Source organism: Haliotis rubra, unplaced genomic scaffold, assembly GCF_003918875.1.
Source record: "Haliotis rubra isolate DU_JTF1 unplaced genomic scaffold, ASM391887v1 Scf853, whole genome shotgun sequence".
NCBI lineage: Eukaryota > Metazoa > Mollusca > Gastropoda > Lepetellida > Haliotidae > Haliotis > Haliotis rubra.
The window spans coordinates 294,791-319,070 of NW_025767583.1; the positions used below are offsets into that span (position 1 = coordinate 294,791).

Below are 24,280 nucleotides of genomic sequence, written 5' to 3' on the forward strand. Positions count from 1 at the left end.
GACCCATTTGCTTGATAGTGTGGTTGTGTTATATGACTACATTGTAGAAGCCCATTCGTTAAGAGGAGCCCAGGAAAGAATGCTACTCGGGTGATTTTATCGCAACTTCTTTCAGAGATTTTATCTTGTTTGATCCTAAATGAAAATATCTTTAGATTATGATATTCTATGTATACATGTAAATGAACCGTGTGCTGGCACTTAACTAGCAAACAAAAGGAAGAAAAACAATGCTATTGTATGTTTTATGCTTTAATACACAACTGATTATCTGTATCATACAGCATTGGTTTGCCAACAATTGTATTGCAATTCTCCGTCATAAACACACATTGGTCAGCTAAAATAGTTGTAATATGTCTGTTTTGATACACTTGTTATATCTGACAAAGGTGTACAAATCCCACTCGTCTACACAAATGGGCGTTATGTACTTTTGCAGACTGCAACCATAAGCGAATCGTCCATTCAAGTCAAACTTCAAGTTCTCAGACCAAGCCATACAGGAAAAGATGTTGAAACCGTTGGCAGTATTGGGAGAGACCACTCTTTGGAAGTCAAGCATCAGCTCTACCATGTCAGCGAATATGGATTTCAGAACCGAACGTTAATTGTCGGGACTCTGGAGGTGTTTAAATTGCATTTCAATATGTTTAACTTTGCTCTTACTTATTAGGATCATATAGAGAATATGATTAATATTCCGTCCTTCGCCTTATATACATATATATACATGCGTGTGTGTGTCTGTTTGTGTGTCAATTTCTGTTATTTTCATATTACACTAGAGCTTTTAAAACGGTTTATCCTTTAATCTGGCTGACGAGCAACACATGAAACTCTGTTCTGAGCGGAGTTCCATGATGTTTGGCTTGTCTGACAGCATTGCAAAATGTTATTATTGTTTCCGGGAACAATGTACAACTTTTACGGTCTCCAGTATTAATACTTCCGGTAATACATACACATTTACATTCGGAAACACAGAACATTCTTATTGTCATTTTATAAATGGACCGTGGAATGCCACATGTAAATATTATTTTCTTAACAGATATGTCTGCTTCATATTGATCATTAAATTTAATCAGCTTTTACATGGAAAACGTTGACAGTGATATTAACAGAATCTGTTTTCATAATGGTTGAGGCGCTCGTAAAATTTAAAACGCTGTTGTGGCCATTCTGAAACGCTGTGAAGACAAATGAAGGCTGGGTCTAAAGTCTCAAATTTAATAAGTAGGTCATTGTCTGCTGGATTTCTTGTTGAAACACTTGATAGTCTGGAATGTTTACTCTACTGACTAAATTGGGCGGCTGGCGGGTCATGGAATTCATGAACGCATGGTGTATTCACTGAGTTTCATTCATCTATTCATATTATTATATTATAATACTATTATTGTGTTATTTGGTATTTTAACCTGCAATCTGTTTTATCGGAATCTGTAATCGAGAATTATTATTCAACGATTTATATTTGCCATTTACACTTTCTTGTAATGATACACTATCCTCTCGATATATTATGAACTCGTCAGCAATTTTCTGCCTCTGACAGTCATTAAATTATTCCACCACAATCTCTATCCTAAATAACACTATGAAGTAGTGAATGTATTTTTACGAGACAGTGGATGTTAGATAGTAAAATCAGGGCAGTTAATAGGTATGAATTTGCAGCTAATTTATATCTCGCTGAAGATTGATAAGTGAGGCTTTTGCATAAAGATTGTTGTCTTGTTTTTATCAGTTGTTTTTGATAATGACAAAATATATTCATTATATTCATGAAACGTATGGTCGGCAACATGTGTTACGGAAAAGAAATAGTAAATGGCTTAGGTTCATTGGGAGACAAGGAGAACATGAAACAGCCAAAACAACATCTTTTTTGTCCTATCCCAGTGGGCGCCATTTGTGATCAAGAGGGTGGAGAACGGTTCTGTCAGGTTCGAGGGTCTTTGCATCCAGCTGTTGCAGGAACTGGCGAAACAACTCAATTTCAGGTTTCAGTGTGCAATATGTATGTGCGTGTACGTTTGTGTTTTTGTGTGTGAGTGTTTATATATTAGTGCTATAATAAAATGTGGTATATTTTCTGAAAAATCACATTATTAATTCCACTAAAATAACTCTACCATGTCAGAAAAACAAAGCTTTATACTTATTGATGTTGTTGTGACTCAACTATCCCTGGATTTGTTAGCTACACCCTGGTGGAGCCCGAAGACAGGGAGTGGAGTCGGATACTGAACGGCAGCTGGACGGGGCTGGTGAAGTTACTTGTCAGTGGGGTATGTTACAGTCAGAATATGCAGTTACATTAAGGGTTTGTTCAGTGTGCTGACATGAATTGTTTCTACACCGTTCCTCCATTGTGGTAGAGAACACGAGAGCAGATTGGTAAGATGGTAAGGTCAAACATGATCAGTTAGTGTTCTTCACCGTGTACATCAAAAAGTAAAGTACATTGCATTACCAGAAATTATTGAGTGAGTTGTTTCAGCAAATATCTAATACATGTTTGTAAACTATAGAAGTTTTACTTAAATGTATATGTTGAGATATGTTTAAGTGTCTTTTCAGTACTTTGTGAGACCTCCTTGCCCTGAAATACACGAATGAATGCGCCAATCAAAGTACACTACCAATCAAAGTTTGTAGGAAGTCGTGTGACCACTTCTTTCTTCACATCCTCAATATTTCCAAGTCCTTTTGGTTTATTCTGTCCTTCATTAGTCCCCTCACATTCTCAGTAGTGTTAAGATCTGGGCTGTAACTGAGCCAGTCTAAAACTTAAACATTTTCGTCTTACAACCACTGTTTTGTGAAGACCGCATTGTGTTTGGGGTCGTTATTATGCTGGAAAACCCAATTACCTTCATACAGTGTTCAGGCCGTTGGAAGGAAGTGATCATTTAAGATGTCAACATACAAAAAATCAGAATATCTACACTTGTATACATCAGTCGTAATACAAATTACTTAGATCGTATTTAATTGTTTAAACAAGTCAATAAATGCACTATGGTGTTATTTGATTTTCAATGGTCCATTAAAATAAATTTCACATCGTACACTGTGTACAGGAGGTGCCAGATAAGCAACATCAAGTCACGTTATATCCATAACATGACAGTACAAAGCTTTAGAAGGATGAATATTTATGAGTTTATATTATAAAACGCTTCTAATGATATGATATAGGAGATGTAAGTATCAACTGTCAAACTGAAATGTGCAAGGACTGCCAATATGACAGAAACACAGCCCTCCTTTAAATGTGCACACCTACGGCGGCCACAATAAGCGAAGTTTAAAAGTTTATATTTACCTATTTCCAGAATGTTGACATGGTTGTGGCACCGTTGACTATGACTCACAGCAGAGCGACAGTCATCGATTTCACAGTGCCATATTTCTATACCAACTTGGCACTTATTCTCGGCAAACAAGATCCCAACAGGTGGTTGACCCTACTCTTCCTGTTCCGCTACAAGGTTCTCATTTGTATCCTCGCCTCACTCATCTTCTCCACTGTCTTCCTCTTCGTCGTGGAAGAAGTGACACCAGTCCGTTCGTGGACAGACGACAGACCTTCGGATATGCGGACCCGATATGGAGACATATTTTGGTATCATTTCGGAGCTCTTATGGCGAACGGTAAATCGGCATTGTTCAATAATGGTTCAAAATGATATGAAGCGTGCTTTGACTCAGACATCTGACAGAATACAAATGTTGACATAAGAATTCTGGAGTTCAGAACTGCACGCTGTGAATGATTTATTAGCTGGTTGGTTGCACCAAACAGTATTCCAGGTATATGACTTCTGCCTGTAAATAATGAAATCTGGACCAGTCGATCCAGTGATCAACAGCATGAGCATCGATCGACACAATTGGGATACGCTGACGTGTGTCAAGCAAGTCAGCGAATTTGACAACCGATCCCGTTAGTTTGCCTTTTACAAGTATGGCTTGCTGAAGATCAATTATACCCCGGATCTTCAGCTGTCAATGAAGTCAGAGTAGATCCTTTTATTACTGCCTTTGGAATGTTTGTGGCCCATCCATAACACAACGCAGAACATGTACATCGTCAGGATAATTATAAGATTTGGGGGAATAGGTCCATATGCATATACGTACCGACATCAACAATTGTTAAATTCGAAGCAATCATTTGCGATTGCCTTTGCAATGCAATCAACATGCAAACCTCGCATACGAAATGTAATACTGACATCCCAAAATCCAAGTTGCCTGACTCCCCATGTTCTCACTGCCTAGGTTCTTTGGTACATCCCAATATGTGACTGATATTGAGAGAGGATCTTTACTCAATATATTCATCGGAGTCTTTACGTAATATACAGTATATTATATATACTAGCGTCTACAACGTTGATTGTTCAGTACATCTTCCACTATTATGCAGGGGGCGCATATATTCCCAGAACTGGGTCCGGACGTACAGTGCTCGCCTGCTGGTGGCTTTTCGCAGTGATACTGGCCTCCACCTACAGAGGAAATCTTGTTGCGTTCCTTGCCGACAGACGAGAGATACCCCCCTTCTCCAACCTGGCTGAGATGGTGCAGCAGGAAACGTACAAGTGGGGGTTTGTGGGAGGGACATTACTGGTCACTCTCTTCCAGGTCAGTATGTTTGCGATATGGGTTGACTGGGTTTATCGCAGATTCTGAAGCATGATTCTGCCCTTGTTCCATTGCTGCCTCTCGTGAATTAATGTGTCCCATTAGTGCAGACTCAGATTGTCCTCTGGGTTCATGCAACTTGCAAATATCACTGTCATGGACAGCAAGCAGTAAAGGTACAGCGGTACGACGCGGTCTGTAAACAAACGCCTCTTGACCAGACAATCCAGTGATTGACATTATGCAATACGATGACAGCACGTGTTCATGAATCGCTATTGAATAGTGATGATACCAGGTGTTCGCGAATTCAGGTTAGAATAGTCTTCAGTAACCGTTGTCGTAAAAGGCGACAAACGGGATCGGGTTGTCAGACACACTGGCTTGATTGACATATGTCATCGTATCCAAATTGCGTAGATCGATACTCATGCTGTTGATCACATGATTGTCTGGTCCAGACTCGATTATTCACAGACCGCTGCCATATACCTCTAGTATTGCTTAGTGCGGCATTAAACCAACCAATCAACCAACCAACTAGGTGTTCGCGGAAAGGTGAGCATATCCGGGGTCCCCCGTCATAAACATATGCAAATTCATTCAGGAACGTCTTGTGCAAGTCAAATTGTTGATTGCATCGGACATAACTTCTGTCACTGATACAGAAGTTGATGCACCAGTGACAAAAATGATGTCCGATGCAATTCACCATTCTGACTCGCATGCGTTCCCCCTTTTTTCAGCTGGACTATTGACTAGCATTTGCGTGTGTTTATGATGGCGGCCACCTGTTTAGAGAACACCTGGTATCATCACAATTTCGTAGTGATTCATAAACATACGTTCTGTCACCTTATCGCATGATGCCAATCACTGGATTGTCTGGTCATAAGTCGTTTGTTTCCAGACAGCCGGGAGCAGGCAGCACAATGTTTAGACAACAATGTGGCTCCTCTTGACACATGTAAGCACACGCTATCCAGGAACCTCTCTGACCTGGAAAGTGTATGTTGGTGTGCAGGTGTTATGGTGCTAGTTGATGTTCAGTCCACCACATTCTTGAAATGTTTAATTATGCCTTTGTTATATGTTATATACAGCACCAATGACATGTTTTCAGGAATCAAACATCACCGTGTATCACAAGGCATGGCACGGTGTGGAGGAGATGATGACAAACGAGCCTGATTGGTTGAGTCTGGATGGAGACGAGCACATGCGCCGAGCTGTCGAGAGCCAGTACGTCTACATTGCAGAAGAGTCTACTTTTGAGATGTGGGACGACCCACGACGGTGTGATCTACAGAAATTACGAGACAGCTTCTTTTTCAGCAAACACGCAGTTGGCCTACCTAAACACAGTATATACACACAACTCTTCTCCAAACAGTGAGTGAAGTATTTTCTTTACTTTTACTTTGTTCAATTATCATTTCTTTCTTGGTGAGGGTACATCATTATGATAATAAAATCATATCCATAACATGTAGTCAAGATGACTAAATGTGCTCAATGGACCATGCTACCAGCAAGTGTCCCACCTGAATACTTTCTGTGGCCTCTGTTCTTTGCATGGATATCATTTTACTGTTTCGATCATAAATTAAACTCAACGTTGCTACTTTCGTGTAGAGGAGAGGAGTGTACCTTTCTTGAGGTGTAAACTTTCTATCCGATGTTTCAGAATATTTCGAATATACGAAAGCGGCCTCCTGCGTCTGTGGTGGGATCGATGGAAACCCAAACATCAGTGTCCAGCTCCAAGCAGAAAAGCAAAGAGAGTCGACCTGTTAACCTTGAAGAGTGTCTTCTATTATGCAGGGGTGGGTGTGGCCATATCACTCTTAATCCTTGTTTGTGAAATAATTCATAAACGGAGATGTAAACAAAGGCAGCAAAGAAAGTCTGAGTGTCATGAAGAAGTCTCTATGAGATCTGATACTTCATCGCAGGAAGTATCCCATCGAGAAATGCCTCCTAGCACCTGACCTAAGACAGTGTTGCACAGGGGCCTTATGAATGCTTATCATCTGTAACGCTATAATATCGGTATAAACTCAAAGACATTCGATAGTTTTTATCTCATATTTGGTTTGGCATAACGACCTCATTCAGATACAAGCATGTTTGGATGGGGGAAAGAGACCTTCACAGGTCTTCGCATGTTTGGTGGATGAGTTCACGACACGTTACGCAAATTTCAGCTGTATCATGACATTGTACTTAGGTGGATGCCAGGGTATCTTGGCAGCAATACAAGTGAGCCCTATACACACTAATCTAACCAACCGCCTACCACTTTGATGAAGATATAGCGTTGCCATGCTGACGGAGCAAAATGCTTTATCACAAGCATATTTTTTCTCGAGATATCCTGGACCATAAAACGTGTCATGGGTTGGTTGTGAGTGGTGCTGTTGGAGTCGTTATACTGGAGAAAGGGTCACTGATATTACAAATGTGGTTCCTCACATCAAAGGAATTTCCTTCTTTCAAATGGTGATTCTGACCACCGTTCAAATACATACATATTGTATTATACACAATATTTTAATGTACTGAAAGACTTCACTTGACCACAAACAATTAATGTGATTCATCATTCGGGAAAAGATGAATTTTACGTGCATTCTACATTAGTGCAAAAGAGGAGACTAATTAGTGTTCAGCGTAATCCCCTCCAAGGACACCACACATGGATCATGATCATTTGCAAACACAAAGAAACAGTTCTTAATTCCTTTAATGTAGTTGTAATCTGACGTCGCCAAGGTTGGGGGAGCGGGGGACTTAATGTCACCGTAATCAATGGACACAAGTTATTCTGCAGAAAAGGGATATTATATCCAAACGTATTTGCGTTGCGGAGGAGGGGGGGGGGGGAAGGAGGGGTTGTTATTCTTAAGGGCAAGGACCTATTGCGTCTCACCTTAGAGAAGTTATATCTATATTTAATACCATTACACTATGCACTGGAAGACTAATGTCAGTACGAAAACGTCATTGTGTACCATAGAACACACTAAAAGTGATAATTAATTATAGCAACAAAACCCTTTCCATTATCAAAAGCTCTGTCTGCAAACCAGGACACATTGAACAATTCCCAACTGAATGATAACCAAGCCATAGCACGTGTAAAGATCCACTTTTAATCGAAATAATTGAATTATATAATGAGCTTGCTACTGGCCAATACGACATCGTCCTCTGTTGGTTACTCAGCCATGTTGGAATATTTGGTAACACAATGGTCGACTTTGGTGCTAAGGCAGCACTCAACAAATCTGTGACACGACTTCTTTTTCCATACTCTTATTACGAAGCTACCATTAGATCGTACATCCGTGATCTGATGCAGAAGAAGTGGGACACTCAAGTTGATATCAATGAATTACATGCTATAAAACCCTATACACCTACTTGGGTTGTCAGTCCAGTTTGGAAGAGGTCATGCGACGATGCCGTATTATGTATAGTCCGTTTGATTTTATTTACTGCTACGTTTTACTAGGGGGCCAATTGCTGGTAAGACAGCCGGGTAATCAACAAGTGTGTGTAGTGAAACTTCAATTTCACACGTGCAGCTCGCCCACTTTGCTGTTCTACCAGCAAGTGGTCCCCCTTCGTAAAAAGTAGCGAAATGTGACAACAAAATAATGATCGTTTGTTAAACAACTTTATTCGGGTGTCCAAAATTATGAGATGAGACAAATCATCAGAGTTGGTCTGTCGTTTTAATGTGCCTGTGCAAAATTAGGTTTTGTTGCAATGATTACATTTTGTGTTCGTGAGCAATTCATCGGTCTCAAATGAAATCAAACGGACTATATAGATACACTCATGGATACCTGTTAAAAGGTGAAGATCCTCCTTTATGTATCCCTTGTGATGAAAGAATCACGGTCAAGCATGTCCTGCTTGACTGTATATATAATTCCATCACAAGGGATAAATATTTCAGTGCAAAAACAATTAAGGATCTTTATATTATGTTAATTATCATTGAAATATTTAATCATTTAATTCCTGAATTTTTCAAAGAATGTGTGTAACAGGGAGGAAAATATTGTATATTTTGGTATTGTTTGGTGCTAGGTTTCAAATATAAGCTATAAAATATTGCTAATTTCATAATGAGGTAGGGACCCTCGGTACCACTCATTTGGAGCCTCGCCACTTGTGTAAGGATAGGTCACAGTTCATATTTCCTACCAACTGTGCTGATCGGCTTAAAGTTGATGAAGAAGCCTCACAACTTCTCACTGGCTGCAAGTTGCTGCTCATGCTTTTCATGAACTTCACAAGGAACACACTGGTTTTGTCTTGAAGAAATTGAAGGTTAGTTTTATGCATTATAATGTATTTTATTAAGGTTAAACAGTACAAACATATTTCATTTGGTTAATGGTATTTTAAAGAAGTATATGTAATGTTCAGATAAGATGCAACAACATCTTGGTGATGTATTTGTGTAAAACCATTGCTTTGAAAGTATTTTTTATTGCACTTATGATGTATTTATTACTAGTATTTGGCATATCATGGATAGTTTTGATGCCGTGTTTAGATACACACTATTGACGGCGTTCTGTTGAAGCACCAGCCATTTGATTCAGCCCATAGCTGGTAATCATGTGTATGTTGGTAGTCTTATCTATAGTGCTATTTTCCATAATTGTAATAGCTGTCACTTGCCATATGTGTATTTATGTAATGTTTATATGTAATATGTTCTTTAAAGATTTAGTTGACTTTAAATGTTAGATTCTAAGACACCTATATATGTATTATGACATGTTCCAGAATTGAGTGTTTAACGCCATCTGGCTTAGACAAATAAAGAACTCTTCCCTACGGCTGGACCTTGTCGTTTCTGGGACTAGCCCGTTTGCAATTGAACTCGCTGAAAACTTTGATTAATGTGTGTATTGTAAATAAATGTCATTTTATGTTTTGGAAGTTTAAATTAGTAACTGAGCTTGTTAGTGGCTGTATCCTCAAAGGGGATTGAATTATCGTAAAATTGTTGTCCTTCTGAGAGGGTACCTAAGTCCCAAAACGTGAATTGAAAACTTACCACTTTTTTAACTGTAGAATAGGTATGTTTTTTTATTTATAGCTATATTTGTCTTAGCAGTGGCTGAGGGATGGTGTAAATCCAGGTAGTGTCCATGAAGGTAGCAAAGGTACTGTAAGTCCCCATGGTTCCTAGTATGATTTTTATGTTGTATTGTCCATAAAAAAAATGTTTAATTTTACAGATACATGCTAGTTTTAATTCTCTCTGTGATTTAATTGTGTTTATTATGAATTCAAATCTTTTAAAGTCATGATATGCCTGAAATATTGCCGATGTGACTATAACTCATAACTCGCTATATCTTTAATGAGGTAAATAGTGTAAATGTGTAACAGGGACATCTTATGAGATTTGCATTAGTCACTGAACGTCAGATGACCATAGGTTTTGTTAGATGATTGGCCAAAGCATCACGTAATTTAACATGAAACGTCAAAATCATTGATATTGAGTGAATCCGCCTCTAGTCTCAAAACAATCTTACATTCGACGAGGCATACTCCTTATTACACTTCTAATATCAGCCTCCTGTCGGAAGAAAATCATAACCTTCAAGAATAGGACGATATTACACTTTCCAAAACCATATTCAACTTTTTCAAAAATACTCAGTCACAGCATATAGATTTCACATCTATATGAGATAAATAGTTTAAATGTGTCATTGGGACATCTCACTGAGATTTGCATCAGTCGTTTCACACAACGTCAAATGACCATAGGTTGATTTTGTGAGCGCTCTACTGTACGTCAGGTCCTTTAACATGAAACGTCATTATTATTGATATCGCCTATAACCTCAAGTCTCAAGACAATGTCGGATTCGACGAGGCATACCCACATTAAATGTCCAATGTCAGCTTCCTGTGGGATGAAAACTAATCTATTTCCACGATGAGAATGTGTTTAATGAATCACTGTCAAGGAGTGATGACACTACGTGTTCGCTAAAACGATGGGCGTATGCTCGCCCACCGGTGAAGTCCGTCTCAAACACATATAAATAAATCAGGGAACGTAGGGTACAAGTCATAATCTGGAATGGCATCAGACTCCATTTTTGTCACTAATGCATCAAATTATCAAATATTCTCCAAATATCTGTCGTAAACCTTTTTGAAAACTTTACTGTAAGAGCAAGAGTCGCATGAAATGAAACTTCTTTGAAATTATTTAGCTTATTAAGCTTATTATGGTGTTGATAAATATAAACGTGTCGATTTGTCTGTGTGATCTTCCCAACCTGATAACACGAGTATATCTGATACAATGAAATGATCAACGCCAGCAATGTTCACTTCTTTGATATACTAAAGGACACACAGAATCACGCAACTATGGAATCCTAAAAGGGACACTGTAGCGTTGTCGCCTTCACAAAATCAAGCAAAAGGTGTCAAAATTAACTAAAGCGCGACAACGCGAAATTTGGGGTATTTTTTCGCATTGTCGCGCTTTGAATAGCATATTTTTTATTCATCAAAAGCGCGACAATGCGACATAGCGACAATTTTCAAGGTCAAAATATGTCACGTTATCGCATTGTCGACCCATATAAGATGTGTAAAAAATGCCTTAAAATGCTCAACAACGCGACACAATGAATATAAATATCTAAGTGTCAACATGTTGATTTGTCTGTGTGATCTTCCCAACCTGATGACACGAGTATATCTGATACAATAAAATAATCAACGCCAGCAATGTTCACTTCTGCGGTATACTAATTAAAGGACACACAGAACCACGCAAAAGACGTTAACGTCAACTTGCTGATTGGCTTAGTGCTCTTTCTACGTGTGAGATAACCGGTGAATTTTCAGTACGCTCGCAGAAGCTGCACATCGATTTACATGAAAATCTTCAATAGTTGCCTGTTTGAGCTTACCAAATACGATAAAGTAAAAAGCTTCTAAGCGTGTGGAACTGGCATGGTCTCTAATTGCTTGTTTGGATTCCAGCGTATTTACTGACAGGCTTTATTATCGGCTTTGATGTTTCTACCTACACCAGTTCAAAAACTGCAAGAGAAGTGATAGCTGTATTTGAATATTGGGCTGTCAATTTAGTCAAGTGCACTAAATCATATGCTACAGTCATCGTCAGACTTCTGAAACAGACGCATGATGTACGGAATTTGTACCATGCAGATGTTCATCTTTATAGTTTACACCTCCTCGCCTGTATGGACACTGTCTCTGGGTGAGTTCTGTTGTCATATTGTATAATCAAATATCATTATGCTATTAAATAATCATATATCGTTATATTGTACATGCAGATATAATATTATTCACACATATTGTGTATTTGCAATTGTTGACATTGATAAAATCCATTTATAAATGACATAACGTTATATTATGACATATTCTTCTGAAATATCTTTACATATCCTCACACCTAGGAATGTAGTACTCGACTGATTCTTCATTAAGATAGGTCCTGTAATTACCCTGCAGTGATGAATCTGTCGGTGAGTACAGTTCTTAAATGACATCATGAATATTAGATACTATTGGCTATTATAATGTTACGGTTAGAGGCAAACTCCTGAATCCCCATGTCACAGGACACACTTCGGGCAGAGTAAAAATGTAGTACAAATATAACGCTACAGCAACACATTTTGTACCAGTCCTTTCGTATCAAAACAAGATAATTTGGCCAAGAAGTTTAACTGACGCTGTCGATACATCGATGATTTAATATCGCCTCAGAAAGACTTTCAAGAAGTTTTATTGTAGATGTGTGAAGGAAATTTCCAAATTTGATGCATCAGTGACAGAAGTGATGTCCGATGCAATTCCCTATTTTGACTTATACCACACGTTCTCGAATTATTTCAGGTGAACAAATGTCTAGTCTTAGCATATGTTTATGACGGGTGCCACCGCTGGGGCAGGGTGCGCTCAGACCCGATTTGTTTACAAACAGCATCTTACAGCTGTAATACTTCTGAAACAAATATCTGTTCATGATATAGTCACAATTGTAGAATCGACTCTGCTTTTAGCAATGATTTCTTATGAATGTGGAAAGGGTTTTCTCGCTTCTTTTTTCCTGTTCTTGATTGGACGGAACAGAAAATTCACAGCGAGGCATTAGATCTAACCAACCTTGTTCTTCTCATAACGATTCTATCTATCCAGCATTTGTTAGAACACAATGTCATAAAATGACGTGGTTCGATTACTTTTAAACTGCCTTTTCGACATGGCACGGCGTTGTGGTCTGCGTGCAATGTGGCGAAGGGACCTGTGATAATCCAGACTGGCTGGGTCAGGATCGCTACAACCCTCTTTGTTCTTCAAAAATGTAGGGGAACTGCATTTTTATTTTACAATTGAAAAAAATGGGAGATATCGCGTAGTCAATCAATGTTGATATGATAATAATGAATGTTTTGAGAGTGCATTACAACTTGCGCTCCCTTATGACCCTATTTCCTTTACAGTAATCGCTCTTGGAAGGTGATTGGTGTATGACGTAGGAATTTGCTTGTGCAAGATTTTCATTTTCAAACCCAAAAACGGCAACAAACACTAAGATATGCGTGATGTAAGATGATTGTCCAAATTAATTGTCGACCATACTATCTCGACCTTCTTTAAAACAGTCAAAATAAAGAATGACACCCCATGCACGTGTGGAGGGCTACTGCGTTTTGTTTATGGGTCGTGATGAAGAGAAATGCTGGTGCATTCAAAAAATGTCTGTCTTTGAAAAGTTTCTTAACGCTTATACTACCTATTTCAATTGAATTATATATGCGCAAATAACACGCTTCTGCCTGCTAATAATGAATATGGGGTTAATTATTATTTTTCAATGTTATGACATGCAGACAAGGAATGACAGATTCACCATTTTTGAAAATAGAGAAAAAAATCATCAATCGAAAAAACGGTCAATGATTCTACCGTTTTCAATAATGTAATCTGATGCTTTTCTAAACAGATATCTTGCTGAACACCAAGGCTTATGAGAAATGCCCACATCCTGTGGTGTGCCACAGAAATGACTCAGTCAATAATGAGTTAATGGTGACCATTTGGCTGGTCTCTGCTGACGAGCAAGTTGCTACATGGAGAACAGGTAATATTTCTTCCATACACTGGCAGACATGATATATTTTACATATCAATATTTAGATTCTGATAAATATCAGCAAATGGATTTTCATTTCACAATGTTAACGGGTTCACATACCGTGCTGTTGTGTGGCGTCAGGCAAAAAAACAAACATATATTTTCTTCCTGCAAATTTTGTGCGTGTCGAGTTCACAATTTGATCAAACGCCAAAGTATCAAATATCAAAGGTTGTCAAACAGCTCTGTTTGTTTGCATTCTGAAAACTGCAGAAGACTATTAAACAATAAAACGATTTCATCGCGACTTAAATAAGAGAACAACAATGCTATTCGTGAACAACCAGGAACACAGTAATGTTAATTGTGTGTTTTCCACTATTTAGTGATCTTTTCACTTCATTTCACTTTTTTTACTTTTTCTCCCAATGAATATATTTCAACAGAAAATAGAAACTGGCGACTCTCAAGCGTTGACACTTTATATTTACTAATTTATCCCTGACCTATGTCACTCCTAACCTCCTGTTACTATATGGCTTATGTTTCTTGAACATAAACAAACAGGCACATGCTTATAATACAGTCTAAATTGTACAGGAAGTAAATATTAAACATGTAAAGTGAGTTAGTGAGTATGGTTTTACGCCGCTTTTAGCAATATTCCAGCAATATCACGGCGGAGGACACCAGGAATGGACTTCACACATTGTACCCATGTGGAAACATGTACTAAAGGAAATGATGTTTCAACTTTCAGTGAGATCGGTACATGGGGATATGGGGGTCCTGGCATCTCTCTCTTCCTGTCAGCGTCAATTCAGTCCCTCCTCCTACAGGGACGACCTCAACGTCAGCCTCTGTTCCGCGGTCTGCCCCACGCTCCTCTCAAACCATGAAATATACTTGAAGTCAGTGTTCAACGTCACAAGTACAAAGCAGTCTTACTTTGATGCCCTCATCAGACCCGATTCCATGGAAGATGTTATGAGAGGCATCACCTCCATAGTCAACCATGTAAAGTGGAAGACGTTCGTTGTTATAACTTCATCCCATCGAGGTAGGCAAGAGAACACTCCATGCTATACAAAACTCTGACATTGATTAAAAAGCATGGTCCGATAAATAAAAGTCTTCATGACTTCCAAATATGCAACTTCGTTTACAACAACCAGTTATGATTATCCATGTACAATACACTTTGGAATATTACAACAGACAGACATGAGCTAACACTACGGATACAATAGCCGTTGATTGCTGATTTTGTAAACCATTCCTGATACCAAAGCCAATTATGAACATGAATACAATGTCGGACACAACAGTCAATTTAAAACTTTGTATGCAAGTTCATATATCATGATATAACGAACAAGAATCATCCTTTCCACAAAGCTAAGACAACTAGTGCCATATTTGGATGCTTCTGTAGGACATTCCCTTACTCAATCCTGTTCGGTGACAATATAAACCTCCCTGTGGAGTGTTTGGGTATACTTCATTCATAGTAGACTCTCTTTTATCACAAGTTCTACAATTAGACTTTTACAATGAAAACCCCAAAATCGAAATGACATTTCTTGTAATATACCGGCCATATATATAACTAAGTGAACATTCCAACAGAAAATTAGTGAGATGTCAGCGAATAAAGTTATATCTCGTAAAACACTTTGGGAATGACGGTATTTACAGTTATGACTGCACTATCTGAAGAGGGACTGGCTTCGATCAGGTTACTGCTATATATGATAGATGATCCCAACTATCCACTGGAAAGTATTGATCTAGCCAGTATCTACCAGCTGCTTCTAGAGGAGGACCTCAACTTTCTTGTGATGTGTCCATCCGACTGTATACAGAAACTCCTCAGTCAGGTAGTGCTTCCGATTCCAGTTCTATTTGAAACAGATATAACAGCAACGCTGATTTTTAGATAAAATTAGTTTCCGCTTCATCTGTTTATAATGCAATAACAATACCACAAAAGTTTTCTATGATCGAAATATCGACAGTTTGCCAAAGAGGTACTGAGGGCAAACTGTTTCTGATTCGCTCACAATGTTGTTTGCAGTTGGGCAAAATATTGACATCATAGGCACCGGAAAAATGTACAAAATATATTGTCGGGAATGAGAATTTCCCGAAAGCTGTATAAACAGTCTATAATACAAAAATTAAATTTCTATGTGGTGGCATAATATGTTTGTTAAAATGGTAACATTCGATGGGAATAGACATATAAAGGAAATTAGTGAAGTATAGTATGTACGATGTGCAAACTATTTTATTGTCAGGCTCACTGGCTGGAATCAAACATGTCAGTGACGAGTTCAACTGGGTTTTCTCAATGGCTAATGGTACCTTCAACCGGGAGTGTCACGGATATTGCTCACAGTCGTGAGCCATTCAAAACTGATGATGTTGTGTTTCTGGAGTTCATGCCGTGTTCGAGGTATTTTTTACCACTGGTAAGCAACTGTTGGACGTGCGTTTATCTTATACAGGAAAGGACTAACTATTAAGACTCGAAGCCTTTACAAAACTGCAAAGATGGTGTAAGCTTTAGGAAGAATTATCCCCGTGCCGAAAAAGAATGTGTCTGTGGATCATTACATTATTTGTACTTACATTGGTGATGCATTCGGAATTATGTCGTGTTTACAGAACCTGGAGATTATCATGAAGACGCTATCAAAGTTATCAAGGAAAAATATGACAGAGCAGGTGGATGACAGTCCAGAATGGATACAGAAGGTATCTGTTTTCAATATCTAAAGTCAAAACCTAACTCTTGATGGGGTTCAACTGGTCTCGTTCCGTGACACTGTTCAGAATGATTAAATCTCAGTTTACGCTGGCTATCGACCAAATGCTCTACTACAAATTCGTTTTGAGTAAATAACTTCAGCAAATACCTGAGAACTTTGTAAAATCATATATGTGCCCAGCCAGTTAGCTGATACCGTACGGTATTGCCTGACCCATTTGCTTGATAGTGTGGTTGTGTTATATGACTACATTGTAGAAGCCCATTCGCACTGTTCAGAATTATTAATTCTCAGCTTAGGCTGACTATCAACCGAATTCTTTTAAGGCAAACAACTTCAGCAAATACCTGAGAACTTTGTAAAATCATATACGTGCCCAGTCAGTTAGCTAATGCCGTTGTGTAGCCTAACATTGGTGTAAAAACATTTGTTTGATAACGTGGTTATGTTGTGTGACTACATTGTAGAAGTTCATTTGCTAAGAGAAACAAAAACGAAGCATGTTTCTCAGGAGGTGATTTTGTCATAACTTCTTTGAGAGATTTATCATGTTTGATTTTAAATGACAATATCTTTAGTTTATTATATCCTATGTCTAAATGATGGTGAGGTGAGGTGAAATTGGGTTTTTTCGTCGTGCTTGAGAATATATAGCTGTGTGGCTGCTTGTACTAGCCCTGACTGAAGCTGGTTTTATAGTGCTAGCCCACTGAGATACCACGCCGCAGTGAAGCATGAATACCCCACTCAGACACATTATACTGACTCCGAGCCGACCAGTCCTTATTGTACCCATTAATGCCGAGCGCCAGGCAGAGACCAACAAGTACCAAATGTTAACGTCTTTTGGTATGACGCGGTCGGGGATCGAACCCGCGACCTTCCACTCATGTCTAAATGAACCGTACTGAGGCTTAATAAGCAAAGGAAGAAGAAAAAGAGTGCTATTATATGCTTTTATGTTTTACGTTATCATTTCGTTATAAATTTGTTAAAATGCCAAATTTAAAATTAATACACAATTGATTATATGCATCGTAGACACCTTATCTTTGAAAATTGTCAGGTTTGCTTTTTGTGGCACAAATTTACATTTCGAACATAGTAGGGTCGTCTGGTTGCAAATTTATTTCTTATCCCGGTGTTCCCTGAATGAAAGCATTTTTGACAACATTACCAATCCACAGATTCCTTTCGACACACTGTTACAGCGATGAGTGATGATTAGTTAGACATAATGAAATTTAACAACAGTTCTATAAATTTTCTTTGCAAAATACTTTGTTTGTCTCTCAATTTATAGTAGACTCTCTCAAGTTAAGCCTCATTGCTTAGCTGTGACAGTTCTTACAGCCGCCAGCAGTTGTATTACAATACTATGTCCTAAACCCGCATTGGTCAGCTTTTGTTGTTATATTGTCCGTCTTCGGTGTCATTATCGGTAATATCTGATAAAGGTGTACAAATCCCACTCGTCAATACCAATGGACGACATTTATTTTTGCAGACTGAAACCGGAAGCGATTCTTCCATTCAAGTCAAACTTCAAGTTCTCAGACCAAGCCATGCTGGAAAAGATGTTGAAACCGTTGGCAATATAGGGAGAGATGGCGATCTGGAAGTCAAGCAGCAACTCTATCACGACAGCGAACATGGATTTCAGAACCGAACATTACTTATCGCAACTCTAGAGGTGTTTAAATGGCAATGTTTACTCTATGGTCCACACTGTGCGTCTGGCGGGCGTATCACCAGAATTCTTCTTTCGTGAACACACGGTGTCATCACCCATTTACATTTATCCATTCATATTATTATGTTATTTGACCTGTTTTTACTTCACCCTACAATGTGTTTTAGCAGAATCTGTAATCGAGAATGGCTATTCGACGATTTATGCTTGCCATTTACACTTACTGGTAGCGAGATTAAATGTTCTCATATTTACACCATATTTAGAGTCCAGAATCTAGCATATTAGCCACGAGAACTCTCGACATATTACGAACGCCTCAGCCATGTTCTGCCACAGGCAATCACTACAAATATTTCAACCACAACAACTACCCTAAATAACACTATGAAGTTGTGCATCGAATATATTTTTGACCGCACAGTGGATGTTGGATAGTAAAAGCAGAGCAGAACATATATATTAATTTACAGCTAATTTTAATCCTGCCGAAGATTGACAAGAATTGCTTTTGTATAAAGATTGTTGTTTTGTTTTTATGAACATATAAAATGCAAATTCTACTCAGCTGTTTTGTTAATGACAAAATATATTCATTGTATTCATTAAAAGTATGGTCGGCAACATGTGATTCGGTGAAGAAATAGTACATTGTTTAGGTTCATCAAGAAACCATGAAATAGCCGAAGCAATGTATTTCATAACAGCTTTCTTGTATTGTCACAGTGGGCGCCATTTGTCATCAAGAGGGTGGAGAACGGTTCTGTCAGGTTCGACGGTCTTTGCATCCAGCTGTTGCAGGAACTTGGGAAACAACTCAATTTCAGGTTTCAGAATGCAATATATTTGTCTGTGCACGTTTGTGTTGTGTGCGTGTGTATATCAACAAGTGCTCAAAAGAAAGTACACAGAGTGTTTGACCAAACTTGAAAATAAAACAAAGCATATATAAATGAACACTTGTTTAATTTCAATAGAATATTCAAATCTACAGCAAATGTACACAATTTCATTTCATATAAAGTCGAAAGTAGAGTCTCACTGACACTGAAACACAGGTGGCATCATTGTCTAAAATTTCACACATTTCAACAAGGCGATTTTTCTGCAAAATGTCATCATTAAATCAATTGTGTGTGTGGCCACCATTGGTTCGACGCAGTGATGACGTACGACTAAGAATGACGTTATGCGTGATCCGTTGCCATTCTTGTAGGAGACATTGTTCCACTTGTTGAGCGGTGACAGGTGGCTCTGGAAGTCTTCTGATTTGTCGATCCAGGTAGTCTATATGTGTTCTATCGGATTCATATCGGGAGAACATGCTGGCTGGGACATCTCTCCTTCTCTTTCGATTTGCCTGAAACGTGGCATATTGTTTTGTACTTTTTACTACTGTGCTGAGGGCGGTGGGGTAGCCTAGTGGTTAAAGCGTTGGCGCGTCACGCCGAAACCCAGGTTCGATTCCCCACATGGGCACAATGTGTGAAGCCCATTTCTGGTGCCCCCCGTCGTGATATTGCTGGAATATTGCTAAAAGCGGCGTAAAACTAAACTCAGTCAGTCAGTACTACTGTGCTGCTCACGTGTTGCGAGAGCTGTTTTCTACACGTGCATTTCGTGTTCGTTAACTTGTTTCGCCGTTTGGTCCCGGAAAGGATGGGTCTGTACGTGTGTGACATGGCTAAGTATGGTTTTATCACTTCATATTTATCTATGTGAATGTGTATGTAATATCTTGCGGTGTATAGTTTCTTTTGAGCACTAGTTTATGTGTGTGCTATAACTAGGTGTGGTATATTTTAATTAATTCCACTAAAATAACTCTACGGTTTCAGTAAAAGACAAATGTTACTTGTAATTGTTGCGACTCAAAAATCCTAGTGTTTGTTAGTTACACCCTGGTGGAGCCCGAAGACGGAGAGTGGAGTCGGATACTGAACGGCAGCTGGACGGGGCTGGTGAAGTTACTTGTCAGTGGGGTATGTTACAGTCAGAATAAGCAGTTACATTAAGGGTTTGTTCAGTGTGCTGACATGAATTGTTTCCACACTGTTCTTCATTGTGATAGGGAACACGGGCGCCGGTGGGTTGATGGTGAGGTCCAACATGATCAGTCAGTGTTCTTTGTCTCATTACCGAGCAACGGCAAGCAGAGGAATCTCTGCACTTGTACTCAACAGTCGTAATTCAAAATATTAAATAGTTGAACATATCAATAAATGTACCAGGGTCTCGTTGGATTTTCTGGCCGATGGCTCACTTGATTTTCATTGGTACATTTATAAACGTTTCACAGGATGAATATGTATGAGCTATTAAATAAAACGATTCTAATAATATAAAACAGGTAGTTGTAATTAGCAACTGTAAAAATGAAAAATGAACGACTTGCAACGTGACCAAACATAGTCCCCCTCTTAATACGCACACCAGCAGCTGGCTTTTTAAGCGAAGTTTGAAAGGTTGCTATGTCTGTACTTCCAGGAAGTTGATATGATTGTTGCACCAATGACTGTGACTCAGAGAAGAGCGGCAGTCATCGATTTCACAGTGCCATACGTCCACTTCAACCCAGCTCTTATTGTCAGCAAACAAGATCCCAACACTAACAAATGGATGACCCTTCTCTCCCTGTTCCGCTATGAGGTTCTCGTATGTATCATCGCCTCACTCATCTTCTCCACTGTGTTCCTCTTTGTCATGGAAGAAGTGACACCAGTCCGTTCGTGGACGGATGGCAGACCCACGGATATGCAGACCCGATATGGAAATATACTCTGCAATCATTTAGGAGCTCTTGTGGCGAACGGTAAATCAGCATTGTTCTTCTAAAATGACGTGAAATGTGCATAAATACATGCTCTGGCATCGTATCACATAGTGACAACCATAGGATTGTTTGGTCCAGACTTGATTATTTACAAACAACATCATACAACCGTAATACTGTTGAAACAAATACATACTTATGATATAGTGGGGATTGTATAATCGACTCTGCTTTCAACAGAGATTTTGTATGGATTTGGAAAGGGTTTTATCATCCAAAGCTGTGTTCCACAGGACATATTGTTTTGTGTGAGATCAAACGATATCTCCAAGGAGATATCGTTTTGACAGTAGATTTTATACAATGCCCTGACAATGTTATGACGTCATGAACTTGATCACGTCACACTGCTATGACATCGCTGCACTGTAAGTCTTATGGTAGTACCGTGTTCAGAGATATACATTTTTCATTGAAAACTAATTAAGAGTGATTGTTGATGATTAATATAATCTCACCCTCGTGTCTACTGATATCAATTATATCAACACTCGGAGATAACAGTAAAACGTTTACGTGTGATCGAGGTCAATAGAAGAAAATCATTTCAAGGTGATAAGCCTCGGATATTTGTAACTTTATTAACTCGTGTTGATATAATTGATATCAGTAGACACTTGGGTGAGATTCTCTATTGATGGCTTCTGTTTGACATGTTATATTAACTCTGATTTACAATATATTTTCATGTATGCAGTGACGATTAGTTTCTGAAAGGGCAGCAGCTTTACTTACAGTTATCATATTCACTATTTGTTACATTTTGTTATTACTGTGGAATGATTTTCTTCTATTGACCTCGATCACACGTAAACAAAGGTGGAATTGAGGTAAGAAACAAACTCCGGAATCCCATATAAAAGGGAAACGTTTGGCAGAATATATATGAAGACATAATAATTTTGGAGATCAGCGCTGCGAGCCCTCAATAAAGACAAACATCGTTGTATTACAGCCTTCGACATTTTTGTGGTTTTGACTCAAAGTCCAGGTCCATTCATGATATAACGCATTATATGTAGAGATCGTCATGACAATTTTAAAATTCTATGGAACAGGTCTGTATACAGCCTTATCCGTATCGATACCAACAATCCTTACCGTGTTGTTTGTGTTAAATCCAATGCCGTCTTTTGTAATATAATTCTTAGTCCCTTTTGAAACTAATGTGAATCGTAAGAATCAGCAAAGAACTGGCAAATATGCGGACCCCGCATACAAAATGCCATATTGGCATCCAGAGATCCTTGTTGTAGACTTGGTGCCTCGGGTTTTGGTACATCCCAATCTCAAGACTGATATGGGAGAGGACCCTGCCTTGATGCAAGAAACACAACCCCTCTGACGCACTGGTTAATGCAGACGCTTGTAGTATGGGGGAGTCTTCACATTCTTCGAGGCGTTCTTTAGGTGTTCAGTTGTTATATTGTATCGTCCTCTATAGTTAAAGTATTTTAGATTGAATTACTAGTTTTAAGTATATATCTGTGATAGTCTACTTGGTTTTACTGTCCTTTGTCGACAGCTGTTTAAATTATATGGCTATATGGCTGTAATATTGCCGATGCGATGTAAAATTTTAACTCACTCACTCACTCTTTAGTGTTCGGCTATGCAGTGTCAATTTCCACTCACTATCTGGACTGTGTGTAATGTTGGCAAGGGTCCTTATCTTGGGGTGAGCCTTAACAGTCTGATTATGCAAGGATCACCTGAACCCTCTGACATCCCAGCGACTATACATGTGCATTGATTGTACAGTACATCTTTCCCTATTATCCAGGAGGAGCATGTATTCCGACCACTGGGTCCGGACGTACAGTACTCGGCTGCTGGTGGCTTTTCGCAGTGATACTGGCTTCCGTCTACAGAGGAAATCTTATTGCGTTCCTTGCTGACAGACGAGAGAAACCGCCATTCTCCAACCTGGCTGAGATGGTGCAGCAGGACACGTACAAGTGGGGATTTGTGGGAGGGTCATCAATGGTTACTCTCTTCCAGGTCAGTTATGTTGTACAGATTCAGATTGTACCCTGGGTTTGTGCAACTTGTAAATAATTGTGTTAGCAGCCAGGTGAAACTGGTTGACGTTCGGGGCGCAGACATAATCATTATTAGTAAGCATTACTGTTAGTTGAAACCAACAGCTACGGAAGAACAACTAAATGCTGCTATGAGAGAAAGTCTGTGGAAAATACATTCTTTCACCTTTTCTTTGCTGTTTCTCCAACCTGTCAGTTCGACATGTCAGGTTGTTTACAAGAGTGTCATACGCCTCTTGCTCAGAAGATGTCTAATCAAGGTTACAACATTCAAGGCCTCAGTAGAGCCTTCAAAAAGTTCTATGGTAGACATATGAGGAATTTTCAAAATTTGATACATCAGTGACAAAAATGATATCAGATGCAATTCCATATTATGGATCGACTAGCATTTGCATATGTTCATGACGGCTGCAACCAATCGGGCAGGACACGGTCACCCTTACGCGAACACCTGGTATCATCCCCACTATAGCTCTGTCACTATATCGCATGGTGACAATCACTGGACTAAATGTACTAAGATAGCAGACCTTCGTACCCATCATCGTCTTCAAAGCGCACTTGCCATCATGGTGGAATGTCAATGAACCGGTTGTATTTTGACATGTGATATAGTCCTCCGAGATTGTACCACTCTAGATGAGATACCCCATAATCGAAATGAAACTTAGCACGGTGGCTTTATATTCAGGATACGAAAAGCAGGCTTCAGTTGTACATTAAATTCTTTAATATAACTGGTGTGTTCAAAATTTGAGGAAAGATGAAATGTGCGTTCACGTATATGTGCAGCTCCAAACCTATGAAGGCTTTACATTGCTGAGACACTATGCCCCAAGCACCAATATCAGACACATTATTCTGTCCCTTAGCATTATGCCCTTGTCGCTTTGGGCAGATAACAAGAAGTTCAATGGAGTCTTAGCACGGCATTTACAAGTTTCAACTCATCCTTACATCAATTCGACCACGGAAGCGGCCTGGAAATTTGGACAATATTTCAGTTATGTCAAACGTGTCAGCTCTTGAGTGATTGCGGTTTTAGATTAACATCACATTGTCACAGCCATGTCTCGGCAGATGGCATCTTTAGGG

At 39.0% G+C, this 24,280-nt stretch overlaps 1 long non-coding RNA gene across 1 annotated transcript; it reads left to right on the forward strand.

Annotated features, from left to right (window-relative positions):
- Nucleotides 1-323: 323 nt before the first annotated feature.
- On the forward strand, nucleotides 324-21,451 carry LOC124262761. The gene is made up of 4 exons (XR_006894685.1): nucleotides 324-335; nucleotides 3,652-3,666; nucleotides 4,663-4,666; nucleotides 21,344-21,451. It is a non-coding gene; the product is annotated as an uncharacterized LOC124262761 (long non-coding RNA).
- Nucleotides 21,452-24,280: the final 2,829 nt, after the last annotated feature.